The 11054-nt window shown below is 41.0% G+C and overlaps 1 pseudogene; it reads left to right on the top strand.

Annotated features, from left to right (window-relative positions):
• Positions 1–347: 347 nt before the first annotated feature.
• On the top strand, positions 348–1053 carry LOC136581705 (SCAN domain-containing protein 3-like; annotated as a pseudogene).
• Positions 1054–11054: the final 10001 nt, after the last annotated feature.

The raw sequence follows: 11054 nt of genomic DNA, 5'->3' as shown, positions 1-11054 counted from the left end.
CAGATCAATCACTCTTCATAATACTGGATAACCTACAGCACAACCTAACCCACTGTATTCCATAATGCCACTGATTGGCTGGAACTGCTTCAAACTTTCACTTGTGTGGATCTCTGGGAGTTGTAGGCTTAGTGGACGCCAAGTATCTTTTCAGAACACTGATATAAACAATCACGCAATTGAAAGTTCTAGCCAATCAGTAGCATTATGGAATACAGCGGGTTAGGTTGTTCTTTAGGATATCCAGTGTGATTGATCTGTAGCAGAGTCATAGAGTTATAAAAGTCATACATCATTATATGATAGAGCGACATAAGCAATGCATTCTTGAAGCATACTTTATAAGAATGGAGAAGAAGAAATGCCGTCAATATTCAAATGAATACTTGAAATATGGATTCATCCCTTCACTTACAAATGGACAGCTTCCCTTGTGCCTCGTTTGTGAAAAGGCATTTTCGATGAAGCTATGAAGCTTTCAAGACTGAGTGATCACCTTGCAAAAATGCATTCAGACAAAGTGAGTAAGCCTATTTCATTTTTCCAAAGTTTAAAGTCAAAGTTTGAGAACCGCAGTACTGTAGGCAAGCTATTTGGAAAATCTGCTCTCAATGCTGACAAAGGCCTCCTTGCTTCCTATAAAGTCTCTTTATTAATAGCGCAATGTGGCAAATCACATACTATTGGGGAAACACTTGTGTTACCTGCAGTTAATGAGATTGTCAGTACTATGCTGGGGTCTAACGCGTGTGCCATGGTGAAATCGATTCCTATGAGTAATGACACCGTTTCAAGAAAAATTGACGAGATGCCTGCTAATGTGAAAGAAACGCTTTGAACGTGTTAAACAACACAGAATTTGTAATGCAAACTGACAAGTCGACAGTTAGAGACAATGAAGCATTGCTGCTAACTTATGTTCGTTTCATTAATCGGAATGAAGAGGTAGTGGAGGAACTGTCGTTTACCAGAAATTTAACCACCAACACAAAAGGCTACTCTATATACAAAAGAGTGGAAGAATTTTTCCAACCGATGGAGCTGCAACTGTGATTGGTCGATATCACAGATATCTTGCGGATTTCAAATCTGCTCTACCTAGCATAATGGAAGGCCGTCTGCAGCACCTTGTTGCTAAACATTTATGTGAGATTGCATGATTCTCTGCGCTATGTAATTAATGCTTTTAACAAGATAAAAGTGCACTCTTTGAAAGAACGTCTTTTCCGCAAGCTCTGTCAAGACTATGACAAAGAATTCTAATGTCTACTCCTACAGACCAAAGTGAGGTGGCTGTCAAGAGGAAAATGCTTACGACGTTTCTACGAACTTTTTGACACAGTACTTGAGTTTCTTCGGCCGATTGACCCAAGCCTTTGTGATGCAATCGAACTACGACATCTTGACGTTGCCTGTCTCGCAGATATATTTGACAGACTTAACAAGGTCCACACAAAGCTACAAGGAGACAAAATGGATTTCATTAAGGCTAAAGGTATAATCTCTTCCTTCATTGACAAACTGGACCTTCATACCAATAACCTGAGTCGACGCGAGCTCTGTCAGTTTCCGAGTCTTCAAGAAATTGTATGCGAAGATGGAGACAAACTTCAAGATGCAGACTTAGATGTTTTTTGCGCACACCTCAAAAAACCAAAGAAGACATGCAAACTAGGTTTCATGATCTATGTACCCTTGAAATACCAACATGGGTACTCAATCCATTTTCAGCAGATGCAGGAGAATTTCATCGCAGATTACAAGAGCAGTTGATTGACTTGAAACACGATAGCGAAGTCCAAGCACTTTTCCAACAATGTGGTTATGAATGTTTTTGGGTGAAAGTGAATAATGCCTATCCTATCCTGTGGCAGGAAGTTAAGTTGCTCGTGTTAGTTTTTCAATCTACATACTTAGTAAGGAGGGGCTTCAGTGTGGTTTAGCAGCTCCTGACAAAGGCAAGAAACAAACTTCAGATATGTGTAATGGGCAACTTGAGACGGCGGTTGATGAAGATAGAACCAGATATCGCAAAATTGGCGTCTGCTCATCAGGCCCAAAGCAGCCGTTAATGACACAGCTTGATTGTGGCAAACATTATCATTATTATTATTAGTAGAATTTCATTATTCTTGTATTTTAATTAGTCTTCTGACCATTAAGGATTAAGGTGTATCTTGCATTTTCTTTGTACGTTTCTATCAAATGATAATTAAAGCTGGTATTATCGCTTGCTTCCCCCCAAAAATTATCTTCTGCAATAAAACCTATTTATTATTGTATCCGCAATTAACCTGTTTTTAAATATTTATCACCTAAATTTTAGCAGCTAAAATTTAGTTGACTAAAATACTTCCAAAAAAAGTATTCAGTATTTCAATTTGAACTTTTAACTTTGTAAACAAGGTAAACTTTGACTGGGTTTAAACTAGTAAGCCTTGGGGGGCGCTGGCCACCATCTCAATCCCTAAAGGGGGTGCTGGGCTGAAAAAGGTTGAGAACCACTGTCCTATGGTTCAAAATGTATTTATTTGTTTTATACATGTAAAATCAACAATAACATCATTCGATATTGTCAGATATTAACACTTCAATGTCTCATAAGAAATTCTATGTATTAGTTCAATAAACGTATTGAAAAAGAGAAATAGCTTTGTCTTGGTTTGTTTGTGCTTGCTTAAACTGTTTATGTTACCAACAATAATTCTTGCAAAAACATCGAACTATAATGAAACAGAATAAAGAGTAGGGAAAGTAAGAGGGGAGGGAGAATATTAATCGTACTCTTATATATAGAAGGAAAGGGGGAGAGGGAATAGGGTTATGTGGGGGTGGGATGAGGGGGGGGGGGTCTGACCTTTTGCCGGTTGTATGTCGATTACTTGATTTGTGGTTTACTCACGGTATATTGGGTGGGGTTTGTTGTGGAGGAGTGGTCCCGTTCACCACCCACGCTAATGTTTCGGGTGTGCTGCGATGCATGGTCCATATAGACCAGGTTGCTAGGTAGTTGCTGCGTCTCATCTCATCTTCCGCACACAGTTCTTCTAGGTGTTGTGTGCTGTCAAGCGCCTCCAGCAACATTAGCCTGGTGGGCGATGAGGTGGATTTCCACTTCCTGGGGATTATCTGTCGAACTGCTATGACGAAGAACCGTAGTAGCGACTTCTTGGCCTGTGAGAGGGAACCTGGGAACATTGATAGTAAGGCGAGTTCCGGTGTCAGCTTTAGGTTCTTTTTACTCACCCATGAGTAGAGTGCACTGACCTCCTGCCAGAGGGGGCAGATCCCAGAACACGACCACCAAATATGTAGAAAAGTGCCCTACTTTCTTAGACATCTCCAGCAGGCGTCCGGATATTGAGGGAAAATTCTGGCAATCTCCGCTGGTGTCTTGTACCACCTTGTCAGGATCTTATAATTTAGTTCTTGTATTTTGCTTGATATGTTAATTTTGTGTGAATGGCTATAGGCTTTTTTCCATGACTCCTTGGGGGGAGAACCGCCCAACTCCTTTTCCCACTCCCTTTCTAGTGCGATTCTGCTTCTCTGATTGCCTTCCTTTACCATGAATTGATATATCTCCGACACCCTTCCCTTGACTGAACTATTGATGATAAATTGATTTTCAAAGGGCGTCAGGGGGTTTTCTAGCAACTGCGCTCCACCTAGTGACCTAATATAGTGGCATATCTGTAGGTATTGAAACCATGCTCCACTCGGTGGATCCCTACCCTCCAGGATCTCTCCCAGCTGTTTAATGATGTTTCCTTTATATATGTCCTTTATTCTAGGGATTTCTTCTGGGTGTTCGCCTATCAGGATGTCCACAACAGGGGAGCCATTATAGAAAGTTGGAATATCAATGTTTCCCACTAACTGGGTCAGTGGCCTTGGTCTCTTTATCATGCCTGACTTAGTTGCGTGTCCTATCCATGCTGCCAATATCTCTTCTATAAATGGAGAGAGTCCCCGGTTTTTGAACTTTCTACTGCCTGGGATCCATATTAAGCCTGCCCCTCTACAGGGTACTGATTCCTGTTGCATTGTTGCCCACCTTTTCTGGGTTCTATTCCGTACAAGTTCCCGAACCACTGTCCTAGGGGACCACAACATGTGATGCTTTGATCGCTCCTGCATTATGATGTAATGTCACAGGGGGGCCGTATGGGGCTGTTGTCCACAGGTGTCAGCTGTAAGAAACAGCTGACACCCGCGATGTATGGAGGGAGGTTGCCGCACAATCTCCCTCCATATACGTTCTGCAGCTGCAGGATGTAAAAACACTATAGGGCCGTCACAAAGGAGTTAAACACTACAGTTTTTGTGACAGCTTTTCAATGCGGTTTTTTGGAGCCACAGTCAGAAGTGGATTAAAAAGGAATGAGAAAAGAAAGGACTTCTACTTCACTACAGTGTTAAATCTACGTGTGGTTTTGGTTCAAAAAACTGCAGCCTTGCTTTTTCAAAAAACACTCTGGGGCAGATTTACCATTAAAAAGCTTCCAGTTTTTTGGCGCAAATTGCACCAGAAATTTTTTTACCATACCTTGTACCACATTTCTAATTTTAGACACTTTTGGATACTTTTTTCATTGCCTCCGACAAAAGGAGCACTTCTTTGTGGAAAGCTGGTTTGGCCTAAATGCACAATTGTGGGACAGAAATTGCACAAAATTTGCAACAGAATTTTGGCTCAAAATTTGGCATGAATTAAGTTCACTAATAAACGATATAAAGTTAGACCAGACAGTCTAAAGATACACCAAATTCATCATCCAGGATGAGCCACTACATCACAGTTAAAGACTGCCTAGTATAAGTTTGCACTGTCTAATCATTAGACAGTATTAGTAAATCAGCACCTATGCATTAACATCCTTAATCGGTTGTCTCATAATAGACTTTCATGCCATATCTCTAGGATATGGCACCAATGTTGAATTGAGATGGGGTGTACAACTGCTGTTACCTCCAACGATAGCTAGGACAAAGTGACTGTGCCAATGTATCTTTTGTTGGCTCTGCATGGGTGGTCTTCATAGCCAAGGAGAATTAATTCTATCAAATGATGACGGTCAAAGCAATAAGATGTCTGCCAATCAGACCCTGATGTAATATCCTTATAACGGTATATTTTTCAGCAATGTATCTTCTTTTTCAGCCATCCACAGTTATTTGCTTTTTAATTGCTTCCGTCTCCCAAAGAATAACTTAAAATAGCAAAGTAATAAAAAGAAAATAAAACAAGTTTCTTAGGAGCGGTTTGACTAAAACTAATTAATACCCAGATATTTAAATTTCTCTACACTCCATTCTGATGGATTACTTGCTTAGGAACCTTGGGATTTTTCCTTTCTATTATACATACTTAAGGTTAGATTAAAAATTATTGCTATTCATTGATCTCATGCGAGGAGCAATAGAGACGTTATGCATCTTGGGTGCATTTAATTTAAATCTAATTGTTATTAATGACCAGCTTATATACCCGTCATTCACCGGGTTTCTGATGCCTTTGATGCACTGGTTCTTCCCCTCTCTTTTTGAATTTGGGCACTCATCTTGTTCCAAGGTCTCTTCAGCCCTTGATATTCTGACTCTTTGCCACTGATTCTTCAGCCGTTGATCACATTGATTGCTTGAAAAGCAATGGACATTTGTTCACTGCTCTGAAATCCTATTTTACAGTTCCGTCACCAATACATACAACTAATTTTCTGGATGTATACCACAAAAAAATATACGCAATGTGCAATTCTTGTGTCTCTCGGACCAATGGTCTAAGATTGAAAATTCACTGCATGTCCCAATTTTGGGTGATTGTGCTTCAGAGTTGCCCATTACTTCCTACGTTAGGAAAAAGAATTGCATCACACTCACATTTAGAAACCACATACGATTTCTATGCACATGGAAATCACAAGTGGCAGAGATGTGATGCATTTTTCTTCCAAAATTCATCCCATTAGCAGTAGAAATACCAAGAGTTTCTTGGACTGATTACACACTCACTCATGTGAATGCACCCTTCGGATAGTACAAAGACCTAGAGAAGTTTGTTGCTCAGGCCCGCAGCAATGAAGGGGGGCCAATAATAAAAACCAAGGTGACAGATGATTAAAGAACGGGACAGGATTTTGGTACTACTGGCCATTTAACAAGCCAAAAGCCCCGTTTGTGGCTAGAAGAAAAAAAAGTATCCGTGGAAAGGAGTGGCAGCTCAGGAGGGAATGCTGTGCACACAGAGGAAGAGGTAACTGCCGAATTACAAATGCTTCTAGTGGAGAATACTTCTATAGTATGGCTGTCAGACATGGCGGGGAACCTTAAGGGCTCCCTTGTGGTTCACTGAATAGGGGACCTACCTCTGGTGCCACTGGTGTCAACTGGTCTGAGTTCTGATCCAGGGTCGAAAGTAATAGTGCCTTCTTCCCAAGGCTATGGCTCCAGGACCACAATACACTGAGGTGCAGGGGGGTCATAGGCTTTGTGGTGGGCCAGGTCCCATGGCTGTAACAGCAGAGAAAGACGCCTCTGACGCTGCAATGTTGAAGCACTCATTTGTATTAACAACGCCTCTTACTATGCATTTTTGTTGTTTATTCCTGGGAATCATGTATGGCGCCTGGTGATTGGTCCAGCAGCTCCCCGACGAGTGGGTTGAAAGGTTACAAAGATCTTGTTTCATTGGCACTGAGAACGTCAGCGGGGTGTAGGAGTCGGGCCAACATTTTTTGGGTTTGGCCACATAAGGCCCCCTGCACACAGGCGGAAATTCTGCAGTGGGATTTCCCGCAGAATTTCCGCCCGTGCTTGCCTGCATAGGATTGCATTGCAAAACGCAATCCTGTGCACACAGCCGCAAACAAATCGTGGCATGTTCTATTTCTGTGCAGGTCTCGCAGAGGCCCGCACAGAAATGTCAGTAGTGACGGGCCAACTCCGCTCCGTGCATGCACCGGCTGGCCAGCAGCCGGCGCATAGCAGAGACGGAAGACGCCGGGAGCAGGTAAGCCGCAGGCCTCTGCAGGGGTACGGATCCGCATTCCACTGCGAGAATTCACACAGGAAAATCAGACTCGGCCGTCTGCAGGCGGCCTAAACCGGATGAGACCTTTTCCTTATTGTCTTATGATTGGATTTTAACAGGAAGTATATCTGAGCGCTGTTCTCATATATATATTAATAGCATAGCCACTTTCGTAAAGTTCCTAAACGTAATGCAAATAACGTGGTAAATGGAAAGGTTTCCATTTGCTTCCATTCTGTCAGTTTTTTTTGGGGGGGGGGGGGGGGGCAGAACAATAACACTGCAGACTGCACTGTTTTTTCATGCAAAGAAATGGAATGGAAGGGAATTCACCCTAAATAGACCCATTGTCTAGGTGGGCAAAATAACTCTCCCAATAAATATACCCCATTCTCCTTGTATAGGACTAGATCGGTGCATTCAAGAGAACTAGCTTGACCCTTCACTGTATAATACCATTTTATATATATATATATATATATATATATATATATATATATATATATATATATATACAGGGGCATAGCTAAAAGCTCATGGGCTTGGGTGCAAAAGGGCTCAAGGGCCCTCCAACTTTTCTTAACCCCTTAATGCAGAGGCAGAACTTGAAGCTCATAGGCCCCAATGCAAAACCTGTAGCAGGGCCCCCAACTATAATATATTATTCATAGTACTGGGCTCGCTATATGGAGAAGAGAGGTCTTATAGACCCCCTAAGGCTCCTGGGCCCGGGTGCAAAATATGTATATACTGTATATATATATATATATATATATATATATATATATATATATATATATAACTGCTGAGTACATTTTAGGCTCCAGTTCCATCATGGCATCCGTCACTTTGACAAGAAGCATAGCGTTCTATACTGACCTATTCTTCCTGTCAAATCTGACAGAATTTGCAAAGGCGCCTCCAACGCAAATGTGAACAAAGCCTTAATCCTATACAAGGTCATAATTCCAGTTCCTTTATAAACTGTCTTGGTATGCTTTTGATAATGATGATAAATTGAACAACCTAGATCATTGAAGAACAGTCATTTATTATCAGAATTATTCAGCATTAGGCTCAAGTTTCCCTAAGAAGGAAAACGTTCAAAGCATTTTATGGTGTTATGATATCCTATATGTTCAGATGTGGATATTTCAATTTAAACTGTTTTAGCATACTGAAGGAGATTAATTAAACTAAAAGTAGAAGAACTTTGACTACATTTATACCAAAAAACACTGCAGCTTATCTACTAATACTGTCTAAAAGTTATATAATGCAAACTTAATCGGACTTGATAGGCATTTTTGAGTGGCAGCCCAGGGAGCCTTTAGTAGGCTTTGGGCTGCCATACTTGCCCATCAGCATCCTCTGATCGTGCTATGGTTGGTGTCAATTGGGTGCGGTAAGAGGTCCCCCATCTCACTGACAGTTTAGATGCACGCGAAAAGGATGTGAAAAGTCTAGATGCATGGTCAGCTTTAATCACAACATCTAAATAGTTAACTGCTACAATCAGAGCTAACTCTGATTGCAGCAGTTACTAGCGGGTGTCAGCTATCTGAAACAGCCGCTAGGTGCCGGATATAGAGCGGACTTGACTCCTAAGCCCACTCCATACACACTTCAGAACCACAACACATTTACAGTAATTCGACAGTCCTGGAGTGGTTAGTAAATCTGGTATTATTGCAGCAGAGAAAGGCTTAAGGGATCAGCATATTATCACTTTTATCAAAATTGCCTTACTCTCAATTACAGAAGAACCTATGCAATGTAAGTTAAAGCAAAAACATAATAATACAGTTATTTCATTACACAATAGTAGAAAGAAATGTTTTCAAAATCTATAAACTCTATTGAATAGAACTTAGTAGCATCAAAAGAGTCTGATTAGACATATTAAAGTGGAAAATCAATGGATCCCACATCACTAATTATTCTCATCATATGAAGTACCTTGTAAAATAAGAAATAATCCATCTTCATCTTATAATGGTACCCTGGGAACCAAACTGTAAACCCAAAGTTCATGAATGTATTAAACAATTTTCAATTACAATTGCCAATCAGTCAACTCTTATAAAATAATACTATTCTACAAATGATCGGTCAGTAATTTACATATTCTTTATAGTCTAAATGCTTCAAGCTGTTGTAAGATTGCTCCACCTGTAAAGTGATCTGTTCCTATAATCACGTTATAATAGGAGATGATTTATGTCATTTTAGCTATAGTTATAAGTGAGATTTATCCTACAAAGTACACTTACTACATACCCACTACGATAGGTGATACATACAGTATATGATCCTCACTGCTTAGTCCTCTACTGATTGCATCTCTCATTGCTCCTCAATGCTTGGGTGTTTCCATCAGTCCCATAGACTGTAAATCAAGCTATCATTTGTGTGGTGAGAAAGAGCCACGGGCTAGTGAGCAGTATGGATCTTAGTGATAAGGTCCCCATTAGAGATGAGCAAGTATACTCTCTAAGGCACATTACTCGAGCAAGTAGTGCCTTAGCCGAGTATCTCCCCGCTCGTCTCTAAAGATTCGGGGGCCGGCGGGGCGGGGAGCGGCGGGGAAGAGCGGGGAGGAACGGAGGGGAGATCTCTCTCTCCCCCCAGCTCCCCCCTGCTCCCCGCCGCAACTCAGCTGTCACCCACGCTGGCCCCTAAATCTTTAGAGATGAGCGGGGAGATACTCGGCTAAGGCACTACTCGCTCGAGTAATGTGCCTTAGCGAGTATACTCGCTCATCTCTAGTCCCCATCCATTATACATTCATCACCTTTGTGGGAAATCCTTTTTAATAGTATTGAGGGAACCAAAACAGTCAAACCCTGTTTTGGTTTGAACTTTGCTAAGAGTTTGGTTTAGGTGCGAACCAGAACTTCAGGTAGTTCCTTTTAGTCGATCTTTTACTTTCTTCTTCTTTTTCTTTCTTTTAGTTTTAGGGGTATTGGTGAAGTTTGGACCAAACCATGTAGAAACTACCATTACTATGCAATATGGTATAAAGAGGTTTGCTTTTAAGTAAGCAGGTACAGGCAACAGAAGCATAAAGATAGTAGCACCACAATAGGATAGGAGGCATTGTCCATATTGACATTGTGTATTAAAAAAGAAGTGAGGCACTCTGAAAACTGTTAATAGGTTTGACAACAGTAGGCAGAGTCCTTACTTTCACACTGTCATTATGACCTTCCTTCACGGATTTCACTTTTTGACGTGAAAAAGTAAGCCACAATAGTCTTGCCATCAAAATGAGGGAAACCTTGGCCATCAAGCATCATTTGGATCTGTCGGGTAATGTATCCGGCATAGCATCATGGCTAACATTGAGAAGTAGAGCAAAGGGCCCAAAGACGTCCTGGAACAGAAAATGCTGAGTGCTAAGCCTGGCGGAAAGGATATGGTCATTTATGGAATTGAACTTCAATTAATGAGGAAATATAAGATGGATCCAGGTTGGGTAGTAAGTTAGGTCAAGTTTAGCCTGAAGAAGATTCCAGTATGGTTTAATAGTAAAAACATGGTTCTATGGAGCTGTGGCTATAGTTAAATAGTTGATAACATTGAAAAAAAGAAACAGGTCCATCAAGTCCAACCTATTCTCCTACTGGCAATGTTGATCAAGAGGAACATAAGTGGATAAAAGGTACCCCATACTAGGGGAAGAAATTCCTTTCCTACTCCAGTTATGGCAATTGGAATATACCCTTTGAACATGTTCCATCTCCATAAATTTAGTAACTATAACTTGTGATATTATTACTATCAAGCAAGACATTCAAGCCCCTCTTGAACTTGTATAATGGATCAGCAATCACAGCAATCTCGTGGCAGAAAATAATAAATAAAGGCAGTGTTCCAGGGGTAGGAAGGCAAAGAAATGGGATGTTGAGGTAACAACAAAAGTAACTTACCTGGTCATACCTGATGTTCCTGGTTGCTTGTCAATTATCCAGTGATCAATGGTCATTGATTATCCAGAAGAGGAGAGCATCAGTGGGAT

The sequence above is a fragment of the Eleutherodactylus coqui genome, chromosome 11 (genome assembly GCF_035609145.1).
Source record: "Eleutherodactylus coqui strain aEleCoq1 chromosome 11, aEleCoq1.hap1, whole genome shotgun sequence".
Lineage (NCBI taxonomy): Eukaryota > Metazoa > Chordata > Amphibia > Anura > Eleutherodactylidae > Eleutherodactylus > Eleutherodactylus coqui.
The sequence above is the reverse complement of the archived record's forward strand: the minus strand, read 5'-3'. Positions and strand labels throughout refer to the sequence as shown.